The following is a 27,684-nucleotide window of genomic DNA, read 5'->3' on the forward strand; positions in this document are numbered from 1 at the left end:
TCAGTGGCAGAGATGGTGTGGAACTGGAGTTGGAGGAGAAGCTGTAGTGTGAGATGGAATTGAAGTTGAAGTCAGATGCAGAACTGGTGTGGAGCTGGAGTCAGAGGTGGAGCTGAAGTCAGAAACAGGTGTGGAGCTGGCGGCGGAGTTGGAGGCGGAAGTGGGGCTGAAGTCAGAGGCAGAGATGGTGTAGAGCTGGAGTCAGAGGCAGAAATGAAGTCAGAGGTAGAGCTGGTGTGGAGCTGTAGTCAGAGGCGGAGATGAAGTTGGAGTCAGATGCAAATCTGGTGTGGGGCTGGAGTCAGAGGTGGAGCTGAAGTGAGACTGGTGTTGAGCTGGAGTCAGAGGTAGAGCTGAAGTCGGAGACTGGTGTGGAGTTGGAGGCGGAGCTGAAGGCAGAGGCAGAGCAAGTCTGGAGCTGGAGGCAGAGTCAAAGGCGGAAGTGGGGCTGAAGTCAGAGGCAGAGCTGGAGGCGGAGCTGAAGTCAGAGGCAGAGCTGGTGGTGGAGTCAGAGAATGCGCCATTAAACCATATAGTGTACATTCCTTCCCTGCAACACTAGTGAAGTCTTCATGGTATAGTGGATAGTGCTCTGGACTCTCACCCCAGCGACCCGAGTTCAAATCCCGGTGGGACCAAAGAAAATATGTCATCATGGAAAAGGCGTTGGTGGCGGAGCTGGAGCTGTAGGCGGAGCTGAAGTCAGAGGCGGAGCTGGAGTCAGAGGCAGATTTGGTGTGGTGCCGAAATTGGAGGCGGAGCTGAAGTCAGTGGCAGAGATTGTGTGGAGCTGGAGTTGGAGGAGAAGCTGTAGTCAGAGATGGAACTGAAGTTGTGGTCAGATGCACAACTGGTGTGGAGCTGGAGTCAGAGGCGGAGCTGAAGTCAGAAACTGGTGTGGAGCTGGCGGCGGAGTTGGAGGCGGAAGTGGGGCTGAAGTCAGAGGCAGAGATGGTGTAGAGCTGGAGTCAGAGGCAGAAATGAAGTCAGAGGTAGAGCTGGTGTGGAGCTGAAGTCAGAGGCGGAGATGAAGTTGGAGTCAGATGCAAAGCTGGTGTGGGGCTGGAGTCAGAGGTGGAGCTGAAGTCAGAGTCTGGTGTGGAGCTGGAGTCAGAGGTAGAGCTGAAGTCAGGGTTGGAGATGGAGCTGAAGTCAGAGACTGGTGTGGAGCTGGAGGCGGAGCTGAAGGCAGAGGCAGAGCAGGTCTGGAACTGTAGGCACAGTCAAAGTTGGAAGTGGGGCTGAAGTCAGAGGCAGAGCTGGAGGCGGAGCTGAAGTCAGAGGCAGAGCTGGAGGCGGTGCTGAAGTCAGAGGTGGAGCTGAAGTCAGAGGCAGAGCTGGTGGTGGAGTCAGAGAATGCTCCATTAAACCATATAGTGTACATTCCTTCCCTGCAACACTAGTGAAGTCTTCATGGTATAGTGGATAGTGCTGTGGACTCTCACCCCAGCGACCCGAGTTCAAATCCCGGTGGGACCAAAGAAAATATGTCATCATGGAAAAGGTGTTGGAGGCGGAGCTGGAGCTGTAGGCGGACCTGAAGTCAGAGGCAGATTTGGTGTGGCGCCGGAATTGGAAGCGGAGCTGAAGTCAGTGGCAGAGATGGTGTGGAACTGGAGTTGGAGCTGTAGTCAGAGATGGAACTGAAGTTGAAGACTGATGTGGAGCTGGAGTCAGAGGTGGAGCTGAAGTCAGAAACTGGTGTGGAGCTGGCGGCGGAGTTGGAGGCGGAAGTGGGGCTGAAGTCAGAGGCAGAGATGGTGTAGAGCTGGAGTCAGAGGCAGAAATGAAGTCAGAGGTAGAGCTGGTGTGGAGCTGAAGTCAGAGGCGGAGATGAAGTTGGAGTCAGATGCAAATCTGGTGTGGGGCTGGAGTCAGAAGTGGAGCTGAAGTGACACTGGTGTGGAGCTGGAGTCAGAGGTAGAGCTGAAGTCAGGGTTGGAGGTGGAGCTGAAGTCGGAGACTGGTGTGGAACTGGCGGCAGAGTTGGAGGCGGAAGTGGGGCTGAAGTCAGAGGCGGAGATGGTGTAGAGCTGGAGTCAGAGGCAGAAATGATGTCAGAGGTAGAGCTGGTGTGGAGCTGTAGTCAGAGGCGGAGATGAAGTTGGAGTCAGATGCAAATCTGGTGTGGGGCTGGAGTCAGAGGTGGAGCTGAAGTGAGACTGGTGTGGAGCTGGAGTCAGAGGTAGAGCTGAAGTCGGAGACTGGTGTGGAGTTGGAGGCGGAGCTGAAGGCAGAGGCAGAGGAAGTCTGGAGCTGGAGGCAGAGTCAAAGGCGGAAGTGGGGCTGAAGTCAGAGGCAGAGCTGGAGGCGGAGCTGAAGTCAGAGGCAGAGCTGGAGGCGGTGCTGAAGTCAGAGGTGGAGCTGAAGTCAGAGGCAGAGCTGGTGGTGGAGTCAGAGAATGCTCCATTAAACCATATAGTGTACATTCCTTCCCTGCAACACTAGTGAAGTCTTCATGGTATAGTGGATAGTGCTCTGGACTCTCACCCCAGCGACCCGAGTTCAAATCCCGGTGGGACCAAAGAAAATATGTCATCATGGAAAAGGTGTTGGAGGCGGAGCTGGAGCTGTAGGCGGAGCTGAAGTCAGAGGCGGACCTGAAGTCAGAGGCAGATTTGGTGTGGCGCCGGAATTGGAAGCGGAGCTGAAGTCAGTGGCAGAGATGGTGTGGAACTGGAGTTGGAGGAGAAGCTGTAGTGTGAGATGGAACTGAAGTTGAGGTCAGATGCAGAACTGGTGTGGAGCTGGAGTCAGAGGTGGAGCTGAAGTCAGAAACTGGTGTGGAGCTGGCGGCGGAATTGGAGGCGGAAGTGGGGCTGAAGTCAGAGGCAGAGATGGTGTAGAGCTGGAGTCAGAGGCAGAAATGAAGTCAGAGGTAGAGCTGGTGTGGAGCTGTAGTCAGAGGCGGAGATGAAGTTGGAGTCAGATGCAAATCTGGTGTGGGGCTGGAGTCAGAGGTGGAGCTGAAGTGAGACTGGTGTGGAGCTGGAGTCAGAGGTAGAGCTGAAGTCGGAGACTGGTGTGGAGTTGGAGGCGGAGCTGAAGGCAGAGGCAGAGCAAGTCTGGAGCTGGAGGCAGAGTCAAAGGCGGAAGTGGGGCTGAAGTCAGAGGCAGAGCTGGAGGCGGAGCTGAAGTCAGAGGCAGAGCTGGTAGTGGAGTCAGAGAATGCGCCATTAAACCATATAGTGTACATTCCTTCCCTGCAACACTAGTGAAGTCTTCATGGTATAGTGGATAGTGCTCTGGACTCTCACCCCAGCGACCCGAGTTCAAATCCCTGTGGGACCAAAGAAAATATGTCATCATGGAAAAGGCGTTGGTGGCGGAGCTGGAGCTGTAGGCGGAGCTGAAGTCAGAGGCGGAGCTGGAGTCAGAGGCAGATTTGGTGTGGTGCCGAAATTGGAGGCGGAGCTGAAGTCAGTGGCAGAGATGGTGTGGAGCTGGAGTTGGAGGAGAAGCTTTAGTCAGAGATGGAACTGAAGTTGTGGTCAGATGCACAACTGGTGTGGAGCTGGAGTCAGAGGCGGAGCTGAAGTCAGAAACTGGTGTGGAGCTGGCGGCGGAGTTGGAGGCGGAAGTGGGGCTGAAGTCAGAGGCAGAGATGGTGTAGAGCTGGAGTCAGAGGCAGAAATGAAGTCAGAGGTAGAGCTGGTGTGGAGCTGAAGTCAGAGGTGGAGATGAAGTTGGAGTCAGATGCAAAGCTGGTGTGGGGCTGGAGTCAGAGGTGGAGCTGAAGTCAGAGTGTGGTGTGGAGCTGGAGTCAGAGGTAGAGCTGAAGTCAGGGTTGGAGGTGGAGCTGAAGTCAGAGACTGGTGTGGAGCTGGAGGCGGAGCTGAAGGCAGAGGCAGAGCAGGTCTGGAACTGTAGGCACAGTCAAAGGTGGAAGTGGGGCTGAAGTCAGAGGCAGAGCTGGAGGCGGAGCTGAAGTCAGAGGCAGAGCTGGAGGCGGTGCTGAAGTCAGAGGTGGAGCTGAAGTCAGAGGCAGAAATGAAGTCAGAGGTAGAGCTGGTGTGGAGCTGTAGTCAGAGGCGGAGATGAAGTTGGAGTCAGACGCAAATCTGGTGTGGGGCTGGAGTCAGAGGTGGAGCTGAAGTGAGACTGGTGTGGAGCTGGAGTCAGAGGTAGAGCTGAAGTCGGAGACTGGTGTGGAGTTGGAGGCGGAGCTGAAGGCAGAGGCAGAGCAAGTCTGGAGCTGGAGGCAGAGTCAAAGGCGGAAGTGGGGCTGAAGTCAGAGGCAGAGCTGGAGGCGGAGCTGAAGTCAGAGGCAGAGCTGGTAGTGGAGTCAGAGAATGCGCCATTAAACCATATAGTGTACATTCCTTCCCTGCAACACTAGTGAAGTCTTCATGGTATAGTGGATAGTGCTCTGGACTCTCACCCCAGCGACCCGAGTTCAAATCCCGGTGGGACCAAAGAAAATATGTCATCATGGAAAAGGCGTTAATGGCGGAGCTGGAGCTGTAGGCGGAATTGAAGTCAGAGGCGGAGCTGAAGTCAGAGGCAGATTTGGTGTGGTGCCGAAATTGAAGGCGGAGCTGAAGTCAGTGGCAGAGATGGTGTGGAGCTGGAGTTGGAGGAGAAGCTGTAGTCAGAGATGGAACTGAAGTTGTGGTCAGATGCACAACTGGTGTGGAGCTGGAGTCAGAGGCGGAGCTGAAGTCAGAAACTGGTGTGGAGCTGGCGGCGGAGTTGGAGGCGGAAGTGGGGCTGAAGTCAGAGGCAGAGATGGTGTAGAGCTGGAGTCAGAGGCAGAAATGAAGTCAGAGGTAGAGCTGGTGTGGAGCTGAAGTCAGAGGCGGAGATGAAGTTGGAGTCAGATGCAAATCTGGTGTGGGGCTGGAGTCAGAGGTGGAGCTGAAGTCAGAGACTGGTGTGGAGCTGGAGTCAGAGGTAGAGCTGAAGTCAGGGTTGGAGGTGGAGCTGAAGTCGGAGACTGGTGTGGAGCTGGAGGCGGAGCTGAAGGCGGAGGCAGAGCAGGTCTGGAGCTGGAGGCAGAGTCAAAGGCGGAAGTGGGGCTGAAGTCAGAGGCAGAGCTGGAGGCGGAGCTGAAGTCAGAGGCAGAGCTGAAGTCAGAGGCAGAGCTGGAGGCGGAGCTGAAGTCAGAGGCAGAGCTGGTGGTGGAGTCAGAGAATGCGCCATTAAACCATATAGTGTACATTCCTTCCCTGCAACACTAGTGAAGTCTTCATGGTATAGTGGATAGTGCTCTGGACTCTCACCCCAGCGACCCGAGTTCAAATCCCGGTGGGACCAAAGAAAATATGTCATCATGGAAAAGGCGTTGGTGGCGGAGCTGGAGCTGTAGGCGGAGCTGAAGTCAGAGGCGGAGCTGGAGTCAGAGGCAGATTTGGTGTGGTGCCGAAATTGGAGGCGGAGCTGAAGTCAGTGGCAGAGATTGTGTGGAGCTGGAGTTGGAGGAGAAGCTGTAGTCAGAGATGGAACTGAAGTTGTGGTCAGATGCACAACTGGTGTGGAGCTGGAGTCAGAGGCGGAGCTGAAGTCAGAAACTGGTGTGGAGCTGGCGGCGGAGTTGGAGGCGGAAGTGGGGCTGTAGTCAGAGGCAGAGATGGTGTAGAGCTGGAGTCAGAGGCAGAAATGAAGTCAGAGGTAGAGCTGGTGTGGAGCTGAAGTCAGAGGCGGAGATAAAGTTGGAGTCAGATGCAAAGCTGGTGTGGGGCTGGAGTCAGAGGTGGAGCTGAAGTCAGAGACTGGTGTGGAGCTGGAGTCAGAGGTAGAGCTGAAGTCAGGGTTGAAGGTGGAGCTGAAGTCAGAGACTGGTGTGGAGTTGGAGGCGGAGCTGAGGGCAGAGGCAGAGCAGGTCTGGAGCTGGAGGCACAGTCAAAGGCGGAAGTGAGGCTGAAGTCAGAGGCAGAGCTGGAGGCGGAGCTGAAGTCAGAGGCAGAGCTGGAGGCGGTGCTGAAGTCAGAGGTGGAGCTGAAGTCAGAGGCAGAGCTGGTGGTGGAGTCAGAGAATGCTCCATTAAACCATATAGTGTACATTCCTTCCCTGCAACACTAGTGAAGTGTTAATGGTATAGTGGATAGTGCTCTGGACTCTCACCCCAGCGACCCGAGTTCAAATCTCGGTGGGACCAAAGAAAATATGTCATCATGGAAAAGGTGTTGGAGGCGGAGCTGGAGCTGTAGGCGGAGCTGAAGTCAGAGGCGGACCTGAAGTCAGAGGCAGATTTGGTGTGGCGCCGGAATTGGAAGCGGAGCTGAAGTCAGTGGCAGAGATGGTGTGGAACTGGAGTTGGAGGAGAAGCTGTAGTGTGAGATGGAATTGAAGTTGAAGTCAGATGCAGAACTGGTGTGGAGCTGGAGTCAGAGGTGGAGCTGAAGTCAGAAACAGGTGTGGAGCTGGCGGCGGAGTTGGAGGCGGAAGTGGGGCTGAAGTCAGAGGCAGAGATGGTGTAGAGCTGGAGTCAGAGGCAGAAATGAAGTCAGAGGTAGAGCTGGTGTGGAGCTGTAGTCAGAGGCGGAGATGAAGTTGGAGTCAGATGCAAATCTGGTGTGGGGCTGGAGTCAGAGGTGGAGCTGAAGTGAGACTGGTGTTGAGCTGGAGTCAGAGGTAGAGCTGAAGTCGGAGACTGGTGTGGAGTTGGAGGCGGAGCTGAAGGCAGAGGCAGAGCAAGTCTGGAGCTGGAGGCAGAGTCAAAGGCGGAAGTGGGGCTGAAGTCAGAGGCAGAGCTGGAGGCGTAGCTGAAGTCAGAGGCAGAGCTGGTGGTGGAGTCAGAGAATGCGCCATTAAACCATATAGTGTACATTCCTTCCCTGCAACACTAGTGAAGTCTTCATGGTATAGTGGATAGTGCTCTGGACTCTCACCCCAGCGACCCGAGTTCAAATCCCGGTGGGACCAAAGAAAATATGTCATCATGGAAAAGGCGTTGGTGGCGGAGCTGGAGCTGTAGGCGGAGCTGAAGTCAGAGGCGGAGCTGGAGTCAGAGGCAGATTTGGTGTGGTGCCGAAATTGGAGGCGGAGCTGAAGTCAGTGGCAGAAATGGTGTGGAGCTGGAGTTGGAGGAGAAGCTGTAGTCAGAGATGGAACTGAAGTTGTGGTCAGATGCACAACTGGTGTGGAGCTGGAGTCAGAGGCGGAGCTGAAGTCAGAAACTGGTGTGGAGCTGGCGGCGGAGTTGGAGGCGGAAGTGGGGCTGAAGTCAGAGGCAGAGATGGTGTAGAGCTGGAGTCAGAGGCAGAAATGAAGTCAGAGGTAGAGCTGGTGTGGAGCTGAAGTCAGAGGCGGAGATGAAGTTGGAGTCAGATGCAAAGCTGGTGTGGGGCTGGAGTCAGAGGTGGAGCTGAAGTCAGAGTCTGGTGTGGAGCTGGAGTCAGAGGTAGAGCTGAAGTCAGGGTTGGAGATGGAGCTGAAGTCAGAGACTGGTGTGGAGCTGGAGGCGGAGCTGAAGGCAGAGGCAGAGCAGGTCTGGAATTGTAGGCACAGTCAAAGTTGGAAGTGGGGCTGAAGTCAGAGGCAGAGCTGGAGGCGGAGCTGAAGTCAGAGGCAGAGCTGGAGGCGGTGCTGAAGTCAGAGGTGGAGCTGAAGTCAGAGGCAGAGCTGGTGGTGGAGTCAGAGAATGCTCCATTAAACCATATAGTGTACATTCCTTCCCTGCAACACTAGTGAAGTCTTCATGGTATAGTGGATAGTGCTGTGGACTCTCACCCCAGCGACCCGAGTTCAAATCCCGGTGGGACCAAAGAAAATATGTCATCATGGAAAAGGTGTTGGAGGCGGAGCTGGAGCTGTAGGCGGACCTGAAGTCAGAGGCAGATTTGGTGTGGCGCCGGAATTGGAAGCGGAGCTGAAGTCAGTGGCAGAGATGGTGTGGAACTGGAGTTGGAGCTGTAGTCAGAGATGGAACTGAAGTTGAAGACTGATGTGGAGCTGGAGTCAGAGGTGGAGCTGAAGTCAGAAACTGGTGTGGAGCTGGCGGCGGAGTTGGAGGCGGAAGTGGGGCTGAAGTCAGAGGCAGAGATGGTGTAGAGCTGGAGTCAGAGGCAGAAATGAAGTCAGAGGTAGAGCTGGTGTGGAGCTGTAGTCAGAGGCGGAGATGAAGTTGGAGTCAGATGCAAATCTGGTGTGGGGCTGGAGTCAGAGGTGGAGCTGAAGTGAGACTGGTGTTGAGCTGGAGTCAGAGGTAGAGCTGAAGTCGGAGACTGGTGTGGAGTTGGAGGCGGAGCTGAAGGCAGAGGCAGAGCAAGTCTGGAGCTGGAGGCAGAGTCAAAGGCGGAAGTGGGGCTGAAGTCAGAGGCAGAGCTGGAGGCGTAGCTGAAGTCAGAGGCAGAGCTGGTGGTGGAGTCAGAGAATGCGCCATTAAACCATATAGTGTACATTCCTTCCCTGCAACACTAGTGAAGTCTTCATGGTATAGTGGATAGTGCTCTGGACTCTCACCCCAGCGACCCGAGTTCAAATCCCGGTGGGACCAAAGAAAATATGTCATCATGGAAAAGGCGTTGGTGGCGGAGCTGGAGCTGTAGGCGGAGCTGAAGTCAGAGGCGGAGCTGGAGTCAGAGGCAGATTTGGTGTGGTGCCGAAATTGGAGGCGGAGCTGAAGTCAGTGGCAGAAATGGTGTGGAGCTGGAGTTGGAGGAGAAGCTGTAGTCAGAGATGGAACTGAAGCTGGAGTCAGTGGCGGAGCTGAAGTCAGAAACTGGTGTGGAGCTGGTGGCGGAGTTGGAGGCGGAAGTGGGGCTGTAGTCAGAGGCAGAGATGGTGTAGAGCTGGAGTCAGAGGCAGAAATGAAGTCAGAGGTAGAGCTGGTGTGGAGCTGAAGTCAGAGGCGGAGATAAAGTTGGAGTCAGATGCAAAGCTGGTGTGGGGCTGGAGTCAGAGGTGGAGCTGAAGTCAGAGACTGGTGTGGAGCTGGAGTCAGAGGTAGAGCTGAAGTCAGGGTTGAAGGTGGAGCTGAAGTCAGAGACTGGTGTGGAGCTGGAGGCGGAGCTGAGGGCAGAGGCAGAGCAGGTCTGGAGCTGGAGGCACAGTCAAAGGCGGAAGTGAGGCTGAAGTCAGAGGCAGAGCTGGAGGCGGAGCTGAAGTCAGAGGCAGAGCTGGAGGCGGTGCTGAAGTCAGAGGTGGAGCTGAAGTCAGAGGCAGAGCTGGTGGTGGAGTCAGAGAATGCTCCATTAAACCATATAGTGTACATTCCTTCCCTGCAACACTAGTGAAGTGTTAATGGTATAGTGGATAGTGCTCTGGACTCTCACCCCAGCGACCCGAGTTCAAATCTCGGTGGGACCAAAGAAAATATGTCATCATGGAAAAGGTGTTGGAGGCGGAGCTGGAGCTGTAGGCGGAGCTGAAGTCAGAGGCGGACCTGAAGTCAGAGGCAGATTTGGTGTGGCGCCGGAATTGGAAGCGGAGCTGAAGTCAGTGGCAGAGATGGTGTGGAACTGGAGTTGGAGGAGAAGCTGTAGTGTGAGATGGAATTGAAGTTGAAGTCAGATGCAGAACTGGTGTGGAGCTGGAGTCAGAGGTGGAGCTGAAGTCAGAAACAGGTGTGGAGCTGGCGGCGGAGTTGGAGGCGGAAGTGGGGCTGAAGTCAGAGGCAGAGATGGTGTAGAGCTGGAGTCAGAGGCAGAAATGAAGTCAGAGGTAGAGCTGGTGTGGAGCTGTAGTCAGAGGCGGAGATGAAGTTGGAGTCAGATGCAAATCTGGTGTGGGGCTGGAGTCAGAGGTGGAGCTGAAGTGAGACTGGTGTTGAGCTGGAGTCAGAGGTAGAGCTGAAGTCGGAGACTGGTGTGGAGTTGGAGGCGGAGCTGAAGGCAGAGGCAGAGCAAGTCTGGAGCTGGAGGCAGAGTCAAAGGCGGAAGTGGGGCTGAAGTCAGAGGCAGAGCTGGAGGCGGAGCTGAAGTCAGAGGCAGAGCTGGTGGTGGAGTCAGAGAATGCGCCATTAAACCATATAGTGTACATTCCTTCCCTGCAACACTAGTGAAGTCTTCATGGTATAGTGGATAGTGCTCTGGACTCTCACCCCAGCGACCCGAGTTCAAATCCCGGTGGGACCAAAGAAAATATGTCATCATGGAAAAGGCGTTGGTGGCGGAGCTGGAGCTGTAGGCGGAGCTGAAGTCAGAGGCGGAGCTGGAGTCAGAGGCAGATTTGGTGTGGTGCCGAAATTGGAGGCGGAGCTGAAGTCAGTGGCAGAGATTGTGTGGAGCTGGAGTTGGAGGAGAAGCTGTAGTCAGAGATGGAACTGAAGTTGTGGTCAGATGCACAACTGGTGTGGAGCTGGAGTCAGAGGCGGAGCTGAAGTCAGAAACTGGTGTGGAGCTGGCGGCGGAGTTGGAGGCGGAAGTGGGGCTGAAGTCAGAGGCAGAGATGGTGTAGAGCTGGAGTCAGAGGCAGAAATGAAGTCAGAGGTAGAGCTGGTGTGGAGCTGAAGTCAGAGGCGGAGATGAAGTTGGAGTCAGATGCAAAGCTGGTGTGGGGCTGGAGTCAGAGGTGGAGCTGAAGTCAGAGTCTGGTGTGGAGCTGGAGTCAGAGGTAGAGCTGAAGTCAGGGTTGGAGATGGAGCTGAAGTCAGAGACTGGTGTGGAGCTGGAGGCGGAGCTGAAGGCAGAGGCAGAGCAGGTCTGGAATTGTAGGCACAGTCAAAGTTGGAAGTGGGGCTGAAGTCAGAGGCAGAGCTGGAGGCGGAGCTGAAGTCAGAGGCAGAGCTGGAGGCGGTGCTGAAGTCAGAGGTGGAGCTGAAGTCAGAGGCAGAGCTGGTGGTGGAGTCAGAGAATGCTCCATTAAACCATATAGTGTACATTCCTTCCCTGCAACACTAGTGAAGTCTTCATGGTATAGTGGATAGTGCTGTGGACTCTCACCCCAGCGACCCGAGTTCAAATCCCGGTGGGACCAAAGAAAATATGTCATCATGGAAAAGGTGTTGGAGGCGGAGCTGGAGCTGTAGGCGGACCTGAAGTCAGAGGCAGATTTGGTGTGGCGCCGGAATTGGAAGCGGAGCTGAAGTCAGTGGCAGAGATGGTGTGGAACTGGAGTTGGAGCTGTAGTCAGAGATGGAACTGAAGTTGAAGACTGATGTGGAGCTGGAGTCAGAGGTGGAGCTGAAGTCAGAAACTGGTGTGGAGCTGGCGGCGGAGTTGGAGGCGGAAGTGGGGCTGAAGTCAGAGGCAGAGATGGTGTAGAGCTGGAGTCAGAGGCAGAAATGAAGTCAGAGGTAGAGCTGGTGTGGAGCTGTAGTCAGAGGCGGAGATGAAGTTGGAGTCAGATGCAAATCTGGTGTGGGGCTGGAGTCAGAGGTGGAGCTGAAGTGAGACTGGTGTTGAGCTGGAGTCAGAGGTAGAGCTGAAGTCGGAGACTGGTGTGGAGTTGGAGGCGGAGCTGAAGGCAGAGGCAGAGCAAGTCTGGAGCTGGAGGCAGAGTCAAAGGCGGAAGTGGGGCTGAAGTCAGAGGCAGAGCTGGAGGCGTAGCTGAAGTCAGAGGCAGAGCTGGTGGTGGAGTCAGAGAATGCGCCATTAAACCATATAGTGTACATTCCTTCCCTGCAACACTAGTGAAGTCTTCATGGTATAGTGGATAGTGCTCTGGACTCTCACCCCAGCGACCCGAGTTCAAATCCCGGTGGGACCAAAGAAAATATGTCATCATGGAAAAGGCGTTGGTGGCGGAGCTGGAGCTGTAGGCGGAGCTGAAGTCAGAGGCGGAGCTGGAGTCAGAGGCAGATTTGGTGTGGTGCCGAAATTGGAGGCGGAGCTGAAGTCAGTGGCAGAAATGGTGTGGAGCTGGAGTTGGAGGAGAAGCTGTAGTCAGAGATGGAACTGAAGCTGGAGTCAGTGGCGGAGCTGAAGTCAGAAACTGGTGTGGAGCTGGTGGCGGAGTTGGAGGCGGAAGTGGGGCTGTAGTCAGAGGCAGAGATGGTGTAGAGCTGGAGTCAGAGGCAGAAATGAAGTCAGAGGTAGAGCTGGTGTGGAGCTGAAGTCAGAGGCGGAGATAAAGTTGGAGTCAGATGCAAAGCTGGTGTGGGGCTGGAGTCAGAGGTGGAGCTGAAGTCAGAGACTGGTGTGGAGCTGGAGTCAGAGGTAGAGCTGAAGTCAGGGTTGAAGGTGGAGCTGAAGTCAGAGACTGGTGTGGAGCTGGAGGCGGAGCTGAGGGCAGAGGCAGAGCAGGTCTGGAGCTGGAGGCACAGTCAAAGGCGGAAGTGAGGCTGAAGTCAGAGGCAGAGCTGGAGGCGGAGCTGAAGTCAGAGGCAGAGCTGGAGGCGGTGCTGAAGTCAGAGGTGGAGCTGAAGTCAGAGGCAGAGCTGGTGGTGGAGTCAGAGAATGCTCCATTAAACCATATAGTGTACATTCCTTCCCTGCAACACTAGTGAAGTGTTAATGGTATAGTGGATAGTGCTCTGGACTCTCACCCCAGCGACCCGAGTTCAAATCTCGGTGGGACCAAAGAAAATATGTCATCATGGAAAAGGTGTTGGAGGCGGAGCTGGAGCTGTAGGCGGAGCTGAAGTCAGAGGCGGACCTGAAGTCAGAGGCAGATTTGGTGTGGCGCCGGAATTGGAAGCGGAGCTGAAGTCAGTGGCAGAGATGGTGTGGAACTGGAGTTGGAGGAGAAGCTGTAGTGTGAGATGGAATTGAAGTTGAAGTCAGATGCAGAACTGGTGTGGAGCTGGAGTCAGAGGTGGAGCTGAAGTCAGAAACAGGTGTGGAGCTGGCGGCGGAGTTGGAGGCGGAAGTGGGGCTGAAGTCAGAGGCAGAGATGGTGTAGAGCTGGAGTCAGAGGCAGAAATGAAGTCAGAGGTAGAGCTGGTGTGGAGCTGTAGTCAGAGGCGGAGATGAAGTTGGAGTCAGATGCAAATCTGGTGTGGGGCTGGAGTCAGAGGTGGAGCTGAAGTGAGACTGGTGTTGAGCTGGAGTCAGAGGTAGAGCTGAAGTCGGAGACTGGTGTGGAGTTGGAGGCGGAGCTGAAGGCAGAGGCAGAGCAAGTCTGGAGCTGGAGGCAGAGTCAAAGGCGGAAGTGGGGCTGAAGTCAGAGGCAGAGCTGGAGGCGGAGCTGAAGTCAGAGGCAGAGCTGGTGGTGGAGTCAGAGAATGCGCCATTAAACCATATAGTGTACATTCCTTCCCTGCAACACTAGTGAAGTCTTCATGGTATAGTGGATAGTGCTCTGGACTCTCACCCCAGCGACCCGAGTTCAAATCCCGGTGGGACCAAAGAAAATATGTCATCATGGAAAAGGCGTTGGTGGCGGAGCTGGAGCTGTAGGCGGAGCTGAAGTCAGAGGCGGAGCTGGAGTCAGAGGCAGATTTGGTGTGGTGCCGAAATTGGAGGCGGAGCTGAAGTCAGTGGCAGAGATTGTGTGGAGCTGGAGTTGGAGGAGAAGCTGTAGTCAGAGATGGAACTGAAGTTGTGGTCAGATGCACAACTGGTGTGGAGCTGGAGTCAGAGGCGGAGCTGAAGTCAGAAACTGGTGTGGAGCTGGCGGCGGAGTTGGAGGCGGAAGTGGGGCTGAAGTCAGAGGCAGAGATGGTGTAGAGCTGGAGTCAGAGGCAGAAATGAAGTCAGAGGTAGAGCTGGTGTGGAGCTGAAGTCAGAGGCGGAGATGAAGTTGGAGTCAGATGCAAAGCTGGTGTGGGGCTGGAGTCAGAGGTGGAGCTGAAGTCAGAGTCTGGTGTGGAGCTGGAGTCAGAGGTAGAGCTGAAGTCAGGGTTGGAGATGGAGCTGAAGTCAGAGACTGGTGTGGAGCTGGAGGCGGAGCTGAAGGCAGAGGCAGAGCAGGTCTGGAACTGTAGGCACAGTCAAAGTTGGAAGTGGGGCTGAAGTCAGAGGCAGAGCTGGAGGCGGAGCTGAAGTCAGAGGCAGAGCTGGAGGCGGTGCTGAAGTCAGAGGTGGAGCTGAAGTCAGAGGCAGAGCTGGTGGTGGAGTCAGAGAATGCTCCATTAAACCATATAGTGTACATTCCTTCCCTGCAACACTAGTGAAGTCTTCATGGTATAGTGGATAGTGCTGTGGACTCTCACCCCAGCGACCCGAGTTCAAATCCCGGTGGGACCAAAGAAAATATGTCATCATGGAAAAGGCGTTGGAGGCGGAGCTGGAGCTGTAGGCGGACCTGAAGTCAGAGGCAGATTTGGTGTGGCGCCGGAATTGGAAGCGGAGCTGAAGTCAGTGGCAGAGATGGTGTGGAACTGGAGTTGGAGCTGTAGTCAGAGATGGAACTGAAGTTGAAGACTGATGTGGAGCTGGAGTCAGAGGTGGAGCTGAAGTCAGAAACTGGTGTGGAGCTGGCGGCGGAGTTGGAGGCGGAAGTGGGGCTGAAGTCAGAGGCAGAGATGGTGTAGAGCTGGAGTCAGAGGCAGAAATGAAGTCAGAGGTAGAGCTGGTGTGGAGCTGAAGTCAGAGGCGGAGATGAAGTTGGAGTCAGATGCAAATCTGGTGTGGGGCTGGAGTCAGAAGTGGAGCTGAAGTGACACTGGTGTGGAGCTGGAGTCAGAGGTAGAGCTGAAGTCAGGGTTGGAGGTGGAGCTGAAGTCGGAGACTGGTGTGGAACTGGCGGCAGAGTTGGAGGCGGAAGTGGGGCTGAAGTCAGAGGCGGAGATGGTGTAGAGCTGGAGTCAGAGGCAGAAATGATGTCAGAGGTAGAGCTGGTGTGGAGCTGTAGTCAGAGGCGGAGATGAAGTTGGAGTCAGATGCAAATCTGGTGTGGGGCTGGAGTCAGAGGTGGAGCTGAAGTGAGACTGGTGTGGAGCTGGAGTCAGAGGTAGAGCTGAAGTCGGAGACTGGTGTGGAGTTGGAGGCGGAGCTGAAGGCAGAGGCAGAGGAAGTCTGGAGCTGGAGGCAGAGTCAAAGGCGGAAGTGGGGCTGAAGTCAGAGGCAGAGCTGGAGGCGGAGCTGAAGTCAGAGGCAGAGCTGGAGGCGGTGCTGAAGTCAGAGGTGGAGCTGAAGTCAGAGGCAGAGCTGGTGGTGGAGTCAGAGAATGCTCCATTAAACCATATAGTGTACATTCCTTCCCTGCAACACTAGTGAAGTCTTCATGGTATAGTGGATAGTGCTCTGGACTCTCACCCCAGCGACCCGAGTTCAAATCCCGGTGGGACCAAAGAAAATATGTCATCATGGAAAAGGTGTTGGAGGCGGAGCTGGAGCTGTAGGCGGAGCTGAAGTCAGAGGCGGACCTGAAGTCAGAGGCAGATTTGGTGTGGCGCCGGAATTGGAAGCGGAGCTGAAGTCAGTGGCAGAGATGGTGTGGAACTGGAGTTGGAGGAGAAGCTGTAGTGTGAGATGGAACTGAAGTTGAGGTCAGATGCAGAACTGGTGTGGAGCTGGAGTCAGAGGTGGAGCTGAAGTCAGAAACTGGTGTGGAGCTGGCGGCGGAATTGGAGGCGGAAGTGGGGCTGAAGTCAGAGGCAGAGATGGTGTAGAGCTGGAGTCAGAGGCAGAAATGAAGTCAGAGGTAGAGCTGGTGTGGAGCTGTAGTCAGAGGCGGAGATGAAGTTGGAGTCAGATGCAAATCTGGTGTGGGGCTGGAGTCAGAGGTGGAGCTGAAGTGAGACTGGTGTGGAGCTGGAGTCAGAGGTAGAGCTGAAGTCGGAGACTGGTGTGGAGTTGGAGGCGGAGCTGAAGGCAGAGGCAGAGCAAGTCTGGAGCTGGAGGCAGAGTCAAAGGCGGAAGTGGGGCTGAAGTCAGAGGCAGACCTGGAGGCGGAGCTGAAGTCAGAGGCAGAGCTGGTAGTGGAGTCAGAGAATGCGCCATTAAACCATATAGTGTACATTCCTTCCCTGCAACACTAGTGAAGTCTTCATGGTATAGTGGATAGTGCTCTGGACTCTCACCCCAGCGACCCGAGTTCAAATCCCTGTGGGACCAAAGAAAATATGTCATCATGGAAAAGGCGTTGGTGGCGGAGCTGGAGCTGTAGGCGGAGCTGAAGTCAGAGGCGGAGCTGGAGTCAGAGGCAGATTTGGTGTGGTGCCGAAATTGGAGGCGGAGCTGAAGTCAGTGGCAGAGATGGTGTGGAGCTGGAGTTGGAGGAGAAGCTTTAGTCAGAGATGGAACTGAAGTTGTGGTCAGATGCACAACTGGTGTGGAGCTGGAGTCAGAGGCGGAGCTGAAGTCAGAAACTGGTGTGGAGCTGGCGGCGGAGTTGGAGGCGGAAGTGGGGCTGAAGTCAGAGGCAGAGATGGTGTAGAGCTGGAGTCAGAGGCAGAAATGAAGTCAGAGGTAGAGCTGGTGTGGAGCTGAAGTCAGAGGTGGAGATGAAGTTGGAGTCAGATGCAAAGCTGGTGTGGGGCTGGAGTCAGAGGTGGAGCTGAAGTCAGAGTGTGGTGTGGAGCTGGAGTCAGAGGTAGAGCTGAAGTCAGGGTTGGAGATGGAGCTGAAGTCAGAGACTGGTGTGGAGCTGGAGGCGGAGCTGAAGGCAGAGGCAGAGCAGGTCTGGAACTGTAGGCACAGTCAAAGTTGGAAGTGGGGCTGAAGTCAGAGGCAGAGCTGGAGGCGGAGCTGAAGTCAGAGGCAGAGCTGGAGGCGGTGCTGAAGTCAGAGGTGGAGCTGAAGTCAGAGGCAGAGCTGGTGGTGGAGTCAGAGAATGCTCCATTAAACCATATAGTGTACATTCCTTCCCTGCAACACTAGTGAAGTCTTCATGGTATAGTGGATAGTGCTGTGGACTCTCACCCCAGCGACCCGAGTTCAAATCCCGGTGGGACCAAAGAAAATATGTCATCATGGAAAAGGTGTTGGAGGCGGAGCTGGAGCTGTAGGCGGACCTGAAGTCAGAGGCAGATTTGGTGTGGCGCCGGAATTGGAAGCGGAGCTGAAGTCAGTGGCAGAGATGGTGTGGAACTGGAGTTGGAGCTGTAGTCAGAGATGGAACTGAAGTTGAAGACTGATGTGGAGCTGGAGTCAGAGGTGGAGCTGAAGTCAGAAACTGGTGTGGAGCTGGCGGCGGAGTTGGAGGCGGAAGTGGGGCTGAAGTCAGAGGCAGAGATGGTGTAGAGCTGGAGTCAGAGGCAGAAATGAAGTCAGAGGTAGAGCTGGTGTGGAGCTGAAGTCAGAGGCGGAGATGAAGTTGGAGTCAGATGCAAATCTGGTGTGGGGCTGGAGTCAGAAGTGGAGCTGAAGTGACACTGGTGTGGAGCTGGAGTCAGAGGTAGAGCTGAAGTCAGGGTTGGAGGTGGAGCTGAAGTCGGAGACTGGTGTGGAACTGGCGGCAGAGTTGGAGGCGGAAGTGGGGCTGAAGTCAGAGGCGGAGATGGTGTAGAGCTGGAGTCAGAGGCAGAAATGATGTCAGAGGTAGAGCTGGTGTGGAGCTGTAGTCAGAGGCGGAGATGAAGTTGGAGTCAGATGCAAATCTGGTGTGGGGCTGGAGTCAGAGGTGGAGCTGAAGTGAGACTGGTGTGGAGCTGGAGTCAGAGGTAGAGCTGAAGTCGGAGACTGGTGTGGAGTTGGAGGCGGAGCTGAAGGCAGAGGCAGAGGAAGTCTGGAGCTGGAGGCAGAGTCAAAGGCGGAAGTGGGGCTGAAGTCAGAGGCAGAGCTGGAGGCGGAGCTGAAGTCAGAGGCAGAGCTGGAGGCGGTGCTGAAGTCAGAGGTGGAGCTGAAGTCAGAGGCAGAGCTGGTGGTGGAGTCAGAGAATGCTCCATTAAACCATATAGTGTACATTCCTTCCCTGCAACACTAGTGAAGTCTTCATGGTATAGTGGATAGTGCTCTGGACTCTCACCCCAGCGACCCGAGTTCAAATCCCGGTGGGACCAAAGAAAATATGTCATCATGGAAAAGGTGTTGGAGGCGGAGCTGGAGCTGTAGGCGGAGCTGAAGTCAGAGGCGGACCTGAAGTCAGAGGCAGATTTGGTGTGGCGCCGGAATTGGAAGCGGAGCTGAAGTCAGTGGCAGAGATGGTGTGGAACTGGAGTTGGAGGAGAAGCTGTAGTGTGAGATGGAACTGAAGTTGAGGTCAGATGCAGAACTGGTGTGGAGCTGGAGTCAGAGGTGGAGCTGAAGTCAGAAACTGGTGTGGAGCTGGCGGCGGAATTGGAGGCGGAAGTGGGGCTGAAGTCAGAGGCAGAGATGGTGTAGAGCTGGAGTCAGAGGCAGAAATGAAGTCAGAGGTAGAGCTGGTGTGGAGCTGTAGTCAGAGGCGGAGATGAAGTTGGAGTCAGATGCAAATCTGGTGTGGGGCTGGAGTCAGAGGTGGAGCTGAAGTGAGACTGGTGTGGAGCTGGAGTCAGAGGTAGAGCTGAAGTCGGAGACTGGTGTGGAGTTGGAGGCGGAGCTGAAGGCAGAGGCAGAGCAAGTCTGGAGCTGGAGGCAGAGTCAAAGGCGGAAGTGGGGCTGAAGTCAGAGGCAGACCTGGAGGCGGAGCTGAAGTCAGAGGCAGAGCTGGTAGTGGAGTCAGAGAATGCGCCATTAAACCATATAGTGTACATTCCTTCCCTGCAACACTAGTGAAGTCTTCATGGTATAGTGGATAGTGCTCTGGACTCTCACCCCAGCGACCCGAGTTCAAATCCCTGTGGGACCAAAGAAAATATGTCATCATGGAAAAGGCGTTGGTGGCGGAGCTGGAGCTGTAGGCGGAGCTGAAGTCAGAGGCGGAGCTGGAGTCAGAGGCAGATTTGGTGTGGTGCCGAAATTGGAGGCGGAGCTGAAGTCAGTGGCAGAGATGGTGTGGAGCTGGAGTTGGAGGAGAAGCTTTAGTCAGAGATGGAACTGAAGTTGTGGTCAGATGCACAACTGGTGTGGAGCTGGAGTCAGAGGCGGAGCTGAAGTCAGAAACTGGTGTGGAGCTGGCGGCGGAGTTGGAGGCGGAAGTGGGGCTGAAGTCAGAGGCAGAGATGGTGTAGAGCTGGAGTCAGAGGCAGAAATGAAGTCAGAGGTAGAGCTGGTGTGGAGCTGAAGTCAGAGGTGGAGATGAAGTTGGAGTCAGATGCAAAGCTGGTGTGGGGCTGGAGTCAGAGGTGGAGCTGAAGTCAGAGTGTGGTGTGGAGCTGGAGTCAGAGGTAGAGCTGAAGTCAGGGTTGGAGGTGGAGCTGAAGTCAGAGACTGGTGTGGAGCTGGAGGCGGAGCTGAAGGCAGAGGCAGAGCAGGTCTGGAACTGTAGGCACAGTCAAAGGTGGAAGTGGGGCTGAAGTCAGAGGCAGAGCTGGAGGCGGAGCTGAAGTCAGAGGCAGAGCTGGAGGCGGTGCTGAAGTCAGAGGTGGAGCTGAAGTCAGAGGCAGAGCTGGTGGTGGAGTCAGAGAATGCTCCATTAAACCATATAGTGTACATTCCTTCCCTGCAACACTAGTGAAGTCTTCATGGTATAGTGGATAGTGCTGTGGACTCTCACCCCAGCGACCCGAGTTCAAATCCCGGTGGGACCAAAGAAAATATGTCATCATGGAAAAGGTGTTGGAGGCGGAGCTGGAGCTGTAGGCGGACCTGAAGTCAGAGGCAGATTTGGTGTGGCGCCGGAATTGGAAGCGGAGCTGAAGTCAGTGGCAGAGATGGTGTGGAACTGGAGTTGGAGGAGGAGCTGTAGTCAGAGATGGAACTGAAGTTGAAGTCAGATGCAAAACTGATGTGGAGCTGGAGTCAGAGGCGGAGCTGAAGTCAGAAACTGGTGTGGAGCTGGCGGCGGAGTTGGAGGCGGAAGTGGGGCTGAAGTCAGAGGCAGAGATGGTGTAGAGCTGGAGTCAGAGGCAGAAATGAAGTCAGAGGTAGAGCTGGTGTGGAGCTGAAGTCAGAGGCGGAGATGAAGTTGGAGTCAGATGCAAATCTGGTGTGGGGCTGGAGTCAGAGGTGGAGCTGAAGTGAGACTGGTGTGGAGCTGGAGTCAGAGGTAGAGCTGAAGTCAGGGTTGGAGGTGGAGCTGAAGTCGGAGGCTGGAGGTGGAGCTGAAGGCAGAGGCAGAGCAAATCTGGAGCTGGAGGCAGAGTCAAAAGCGGAAGTGGGGCTGAAGTCAGAGGCAGAGCTGGAGGCGGTGCTGAAGTCAGAGGTGGAGCTGAAGTCAGAGGCAGAGCTGGTGGTGGAGTCAGAGAATGCTCCATTAAACCATATAGTGTACATTCCTTCCCTGCAACACTAGTGAAGTCTTCATGGTATAGTGGATAGTGCTCTGGACTCTCACCCCAGCGACCCGAGTTCAAATCCCGGTGGGACCAAAGAAAATATGTCATCATGGAAAAGGCGTTGGTGGCGGAGCTGGAGCTGTAGGCGGAGCTGAAGTCAGAGGCGGAACTGAAGTCAGAGGCAGATTTGGTGTGGTGCCGAAATTGGAGGCGGAGCTGAAGTCAGTGGCAGAGATGGTGTGGAGCTGGAGTTGGAGGAGAAGCTGTAGTCAGAGATGGAACTGAAGTTGTGGTCAGATGCAGAACTGGTGTGGAGCTGGAGTCAGAGGCGGAGCTGAAGTCAGAAACTGGTGTGGAGCTGGCGGCGGAGATGGAGGTGGAAGTGGGGCGGAAGTCAGAGGCAGAGATGGTGTAGAGCTGGAGTCAGAGGCAGAAATGAAGTCAGAGGTAGAGCTGGTCTGGAACTGTAGTCAGAGGCGGAAATGAAGTTGGAGTCAGTTGCAAATATGGTGTGGGGCTGGAGTCAGAGGTGGAGCTGAAGTGAGACTGGTGTGGAGCTGGAGTCAGAGGTAGAGCTGAAGTCAGGGTTGAAGGTGGAGCTGAAGTCAGAGACTGGTGTGGAGCTGGAGGCGGAGCTGAGGGCAGAGGCAGAGCAGGTCTGGAGCTGGAGGCACAGTCAAAGGCGGAAGTGAGGCTGAAGTCAGAGGCAGAGCTGGAGGCGGAGCTGAAGTCAGAGGCAGAGCTGGAGGTGGTGCTGAAGTCAGAGGTGGAGCTGAAGTCAGAGGCAGAGCTGGTGGTGGAGTCAGAGAATGCTCCATTAAACCATATAGTGTACATTCCTTCCCTGCAACACTAGTGAAGTGTTAATGGTATAGTGGATAGTGCTCTGGACTCTCACCCCAGCGATCCGAGTTCAAATCTCGGTGGGACCAAAGAAAATATGTCATCATGGAAAAGGTGTTGGAGGCGGAGCTGGAGCTGTAGGCGGAGCTGAAGTCAGAGGCGGAGCTGAAGTCAGAGGCAGATTTGGTGTGGCGCCGGAATTGGAAGCGGAGCTGAAGTCAGAGGCAGAGATGGTGTAGAGCTGGAGTCAGAGGCAGAAATGAAGTCAGAGGTAGAGCTGGTGTGGAGCTGTAGTCAGAGACGGAGATGAAGTTGGAGTCAGATGCAAATCTGGTGTGGGGCTGGAGTCAGAGGTGGAGCTGAAGTGAGACTGGTGTTGAGCTGGAGTCAGAGGTAGAGCTGAAGTCGGAGACTGGTGTGGAGTTGGAGGCGGAGCTGAAGGCAGAGGCAGAGCAAGTCTGGAGCTGGAGGCAGAGTCAAAGGCGGAAGTGGGGCTGAAGTCAGAGGCAGAGCTGGAGGCGGAGCTGAAGTCAGAGGCAGAGCTGGTGGTGGAGTCAGAGAATGCTCCATTAAACCATATAGTGTACATTCCTTCCCTGCAACACTAGTGAAGTCTTCATGGTATAGTGGATAGTGCTCTGGACTCTCACCCCAGCGACCCGAGTTCAAATCCCGGTGGGACCAAAGAAAATATGTCATCATGGAAAAGGTGTTGGAGGCGGAGCTGGAGCTGTAGGCGGAGCTGAAGTCAGAGGCGGACCTGAAGTCAGAGGCAGATTTGGTGTGGCGCCGGAATTGGAAGCGGAGCTGAAGTCAGTGGCAGAGATGGTGTGGAACTGGAGTTGGAGGAGAAGCTGTAGTGTGAGATGGAACTGAAGTTGAGGTCAGATGCAGAACTGGTGTGGAGCTGGAGTCAGAGGTGGAGCTGAAGTCAGAAACTGGTGTGGAGCTGGCGGCGGAATTGGAGGAGGAAGTGGGGCTGAAGTCAGAGGCAGAGATGGTGTAGAGCTGGAGTCAGAGGCAGAAATGAAGTCAGAGGTAGAGCTGGTGTGGAGCTGTAGTCAGAGGCGGAGATGAAGTTGGAGTCAGATGCAAATCTGGTGTGGGGCTGGAGTCAGAGGTGGAGCTGAAGTGAGACTGGTGTTGAGCTGGAGTCAGAGGTAGAGCTGAAGTCGGAGACTGGTGTGGAGTTGGAGGCGGAGCTGAAGGCAGAGGCAGAGCAAGTCTGGAGCTGGAGGCAGAGTCAAAGGCGGAAGTGGGGCTGAAGTCAGAGGCAGAGCTGGAGGCGGAGCTGAAGTCAGAGGCAGAGCTGGTAGTGGAGTCAGAGAATGCTCCATTAAACCATATAGTGTACATTCCTTCCCTGCAACACTAGTGAAGTCTTCATGGTATAGTGGATAGTGCTCTGGACTCTCACCCCAGCGACCCGAGTTCAAATCCCGGTGGGACCAAAGAAAATATGTCATCATGGAAAAGGCGTTGGTGGCGGAGCTGGAGCTGTAGGCGGAGCTGAAGTCAGAGGCGGAGCTGGAGTCAGAGGCAGATTTGGTGTGGCGCCGAAATTGGAGGCGGAGCTGAAGTCAGTGGCAGAGATGGTGTGGAGCTGGAGTTGGAGGAGAAGCTGTAGTCAGAGATGGAACTGAAGTTGTGGTCAGATGCACAACTGGTGTGGAGCTGGAGTCAGAGGCGGAGCTGAAGTCAGAAACTGGTGTGGAGCTGGCGGCGGAGTTGGAGGCGGAAGTGGGGCTGAAGTCAGAGGCAGAGATGGTGTAGAGCTGGAGTCAGAGGCAGAAATGAAGTCAGAGGTAGAGCTGGTGTGGAGCTGAAGTCAGAGGTGGAGATGAAGTTGGAGTCAGATGCAAAGCTGGTGTGGGGCTGGAGTCAGAGGTGGAGCTGAAGTCAGAGTGTGGTGTGGAGCTGGAGTCAGAGGTAGAGCTGAAGTCAGGGTTGGAGGTGGAGCTGAAGTCAGAGACTGGTGTGGAGCTGGAGGCGGAGCTGAAGGCAGAGGCAGAGCAGGTCTGGAACTGTAGGCACAGTCAAAGGTGGAAGTGGGGCTGAAGTCAGAGGCAGAGCTGGAGGCGGAGCTGAAGTCAGAGGCAGAGCTGGAGGCGGTGCTGAAGTCAGAGGTGGAGCTGAAGTCAGAGGCAGAGCTGGTGGTGGAGTCAGAGAATGCTCCATTAAACCATATAGTGTACATTCCTTCCCTGCAACACTAGTGAAGTCTTCATGGTATAGTGGATAGTGCTCTGGACTCTCACCCCAGCGACCCGAGTTCAAATCCCGGCTGAAGTCAGAGGCAGAGATGGTGTAGAGCTGGAGTCAGAGGCAGAAATGAAGTCAGAGGTAGAGCTGGTGTGGAGCTGAAGTCAGAGGCGGAGATGAAGTTGGAGTCAGATGCAAATCTGGTGTGGGGCTGGAGTCAGAGGTGGAGCTGAAGTGAGACTGGTGTGGAGCTGGAGTCAGAGGTAGAGCTGAAGTCAGGGTTGGAGGTGGAGCTGAAGTCGGAGGCTGGAGGTGGAGCTGAAGGCAGAGGCAGAGCAAATCTGGAGCTGGAGGCAGAGTCAAAAGCGGAAGTGGGGCTGAAGTCAGAGGCAGAGCTGGAGGCGGTGCTGAAGTCAGAGGTGGAGCTGAAGTCAGAGGCAGAGCTGGTGGTGGAGTCAGAGAATGCTCCATTAAACCATATAGTGTACATTCCTTCCCTGCAACACTAGTGAAGTCTTCATGGTATAGTGGATAGTGCTCTGGACTCTCACCCCAGCGACCCGAGTTCAAATTCCGGTGGGACCAAAGAAAATATGTCATCATGGAAAAGGCGTTGGTGGCGGAGCTGGAGCTGTAGGCGGAGCTGAAGTCAGAGGCGGAGCTGAAGTCAGAGGCAGATTTGGTGTGGTGCCGAAATTGGAGGCGGAGCTGAAGTCAGTGGCAGAGATGGTGTGGAGCTGGAGTTGGAGGAGAAGCTGTAGTCAGAGATGGAACTGAAGTTGTGGTCAGATGCAGAACTGGTGTGGAGCTGGAGTCAGAGGCGGAGCTGAAGTCAGAAACTGGTGTGGAGCTGGCGGCGGAGATGGAGGCGGAAGTGGGGCGGAAGTCAGAGGCAGAGATGGTGTAGAGCTGGAGTCAGAGGCAGAAATGAAGTCAGAGGTAGAGCTGGTCTGGAACTGTAGTCAGAGGCGGAAATGAAGTTGGAGTCAGTTGCAAATCTGGTGTGGGGCTGGAGTCAGAGGTGGAGCTGAAGTGAGACTGGTGTGGAGCTGGAGTCAGAGGTAGAGCTGAAGTCAGGGTTGGAGGTGGAGCTGAAGTCGGAGACTGGTGTGGAGCTGAAGGCAGAGGCAGAGCAGGTCTGGAGCTCGAGGCAGAGTCAAAGGCGGAAGTGGGGCTGAAGTCAGAGGCAGAGCTGGAGGCGGAGCTGAAGTCAGAGGCAGAGCTGGAGGCGGTGCTGAAGTCAGAGGTGGAGCTGAAGTCAGAGGCAGAGCTGGTGGTGGAGTCAGAGAATGCTCCATTAAACCATATAGTGTACATTCCTTCCCTGCAACACTAGTGAAGTCTTCATGGTATAGTGGATAGTGCTCTGGACTCTCACCCCAGCGACCTGAGTTCAAATCCCGGTGGGACCAAAGAAAATATGTCATCATGGAAAAGGTGTTGGAGGCGGAGCTGGAGCTGTAGGCGGAGCTGAAGTCAGAGGCAGATTTGGTGTGGCGCCGGAATTGGAAGCGGAGCTGAAGTCAGTGGCAGAGATGGTGTGGAACTGGAGTTGGAGGAGGAGCTGTAGTGTGGGATGGAACTGAAGTTGAAGTCAGATGCAGAACTGGTGTAGAGCTGGAGTCAGAGGCAGAGCTGGTGGTGGAGTCAGAGAATGCTCCATTAAACCATATAGTGTACATTCCTTCCCTGCAACACTAGTGAAGTCTTCATGGTATAGTGGATAGTGCTCTGGACTCTCACCCCAGCGACCCGAGTTCAAATCCCGGCTGAAGTCAGAGGCAGAGATGGTGTAGAGCTGGAGTCAGAGGCAGAAATGAAGTCAGAGGTAGAGCTGGTGTGGAGCTGAAGTCAGAGGCGGAGATGAAGTAGGAGTCAGATGCAAAGCTGGTGTGGGGCTGGAGTTGGAGGCAGAGCTGGTGTGGAGCTGAAGTCAGAGGTGGAGCTGAAGTCAGAGGTGGAGCTGAAGTCAGAGGCAGAGCTGGTGGTGGAGTCAGAGAATGCTCCATTAAACCATATAGTGTACATTCCTTCAGTCAGTCAGTTGCAAATCTGGTGTGGGGCTGGAGTCAGAGGTGGAGCTGAAATGAGACTGGTGTGGAGCTGGAGTCAGAGGTAGAGCTGAAGTCAGGGTTGGAGGTGGAGCTGAAGTCGGAGGCTGGAGGTGGAGCTGAAGGCAGAGGCAGAGCAAATCTGGAGCTGGAGGCAGAGTCAAAAGCGGAAGTGGGGCTGAAGTCAGAGGCAGAGCTGGAGGCGGTGCTGAAGTCAGAGGTGGAGCTGAAGTCAGAGGCAGAGCTGGTGGTGGAGTCAGAGAATGCTCCATTAAACCATATAGTGTACATTCCTTCCCTGCAACACTAGTGAAGTCTTCATGGTATAGTGGATAGTGCTCTGGACTCTCACCCCAGCGACCCGAGTTCAAATCCCGGTGGGACCAAAGAAAATATGTCATCATGGAAAAGGCGTTGGTGGCGGAGCTGGAGCTGTAGGCGGAGCTGAAGTCAGAGGCGGAGCTGAAGTCAGAGGCAGATTTGGTGTGGTGCCGAAATTGGAGGCGGAGCTGAAGTCAGTGGCAGAGATGGTGTGGAGCTGGAGTTGGAGGAGAAGCTGTAGTCAGAGATGGAACTGAAGTTGTGGTCAGATGCAGAACTGGTGTGGAGCTGGAGTCAGAGGCGGAGCTGAAGTCAGAAACTGGTGTGGAGCTGGCGGCGGAGATGGAGGCGGAAGTGGGGCGGAAGTCAGAGGCAGAGATGGTGTAGAGCTGGAGTCAGAGGCAGAAATGAAGTCAGAGGTAGAGCTGGTCTGGAACTGTAGTCAGAGGCGGAAATGAAGTTGGAGTCAGTTGCAAATCTGGTGTGGGGCTGGAGTCAGAGGTGGAGCTGAAGTGAGACTGGTGTGGAGCTGGAGTCAGAGGTAGAGCTGAAGTCAGGGTTGGAGGTGGAGCTGAAGTCGGAGACTGGTGTGGAGCTGAAGGCAGAGGCAGAGCAGGTCTGGAGCTCGAGGCAGAGTCAAAGGCGGAAGTGGGGCTGAAGTCAGAGGCAGAGCTGGAGGCGGAGCTGAAGTCAGAGGCAGAGCTGGAGGCGGTGCTGAAGTCAGAGGTGGAGCTGAAGTCAGAGGCAGAGCTGGTGGTGGAGTCAGAGAATGCTCCATTAAACCATATAGTGTACATTCCTTCCCTGCAACACTAGTGAAGTCTTCATGGTATAGTGGATAGTGCTCTGGACTCTCACCCCAGCGACCTGAGTTCAAATCCCGGTGGGACCAAAGAAAATATGTCATCATGGAAAAGGTGTTGGAGGCGGAGCTGGAGCTGTAGGCGGAGCTGAAGTCAGAGGCAGATTTGGTGTGGCGCCGGAATTGGAAGCGGAGCTGAAGTCAGTGGCAGAGATGGTGTGGAACTGGAGTTGGAGGAGGAGCTGTAGTGTGGGATGGAACTGAAGTTGAAGTCAGATGCAGAACTGGTGTAGAGCTGGAGTCAGAGGCAGAGCTGGTGGTGGAGTCAGAGAATGCTCCATTAAACCATATAGTGTACATTCCTTCCCTGCAACACTAGTGAAGTCTTCATGGTATAGTGGATAGTGCTCTGGACTCTCACCCCAGCGACCCGAGTTCAAATCCCGGCTGAAGTCAGAGGCAGAGATGGTGTAGAGCTGGAGTCAGAGGCAGAAATGAAGTCAGAGGTAGAGCTGGTGTGGAGCTGAAGTCAGAGGCGGAGATGAAGTAGGAGTCAGATGCAAAGCTGGTGTGGGGCTGGAGTTGGAGGCAGAGCTGGTGTGGAGCTGAAGTCAGAGGTGGAGCTGAAGTCAGAGGTGGAGCTGAAGTCAGAGGCAGAGCTGGTGGTGGAGTCAGAGAATGCTCCATTAAACCATATAGTGTACATTCCTTCCCTGCAACACTAGTGAAGTCTTCATGGTATAGTGGATAGTGCTCTGGACTCTCACCCCAGCGACCCGAGTTCAAATCCCGGTGGGACCAAAGAAAATATGTCATCATGGAAAAGGCGTTGGTGGCGGAGCTGGAGCTGTAGACGGAGCTGAAGTCAGAGGCGGAGCTGAAGTCAGAGGCAGATTTGGTGTGGTGCCGAAATTGGAGGCGGAGCTGAAGTCAGTGGCAGAGATGGTGTGGAGCTGGAGTTGGAGGAGAAGCTGTAGTCAGAGATGGAACTGAAGTTGTGGTCAGATGCAGAACTGGTGTGGAGCTGGAGTCAGAGGCGGAGCTGAAGTCAGAAACTGGTGTGGAGCTGGCGGCGGAGATGGAGGCGGAAGTGGGGCGGAAGTCAGAGGCAGAGATGGTGTAGAGCTGGAGTCAGAGGCAGAAATGAAGTCAGAGGTAGAGCTGGTGTGGAACTGTAGTCAGCGGCGGAAATGAAGTTGGAGTCAGTTGCAAATCTGGTGTGGGGCTGGAGTCAGAGGTGGAGCTGAAGTGAGACTAGTGTGGAGCTGGAGTCAGAGGTAGAGCTGAAGTCAGGGTTGGAGGTGGAGCTGAAGTCGGAGACTGGTGTGGAGCTGAAGGCAGAGGCAGAGCAGGTCTGGAGCTCGAGGCAGAGTCAAAGGCGGAAGTGGGGCTGAAGTCAGAGGCAGAGCTGGAGGCGGAGCTGAAGTCAGAGGCAGAGCTGGAGGCGGTGCTGAAGTCAGAGG

The sequence above is a fragment of the Syngnathus leptorhynchus genome, unplaced genomic scaffold (genome assembly GCF_054491065.1).
Source record: "Syngnathus leptorhynchus isolate UIUO unplaced genomic scaffold, UIUO_Slep HiC_scaffold_51, whole genome shotgun sequence".
Lineage (NCBI taxonomy): Eukaryota > Metazoa > Chordata > Actinopteri > Syngnathiformes > Syngnathidae > Syngnathus > Syngnathus leptorhynchus.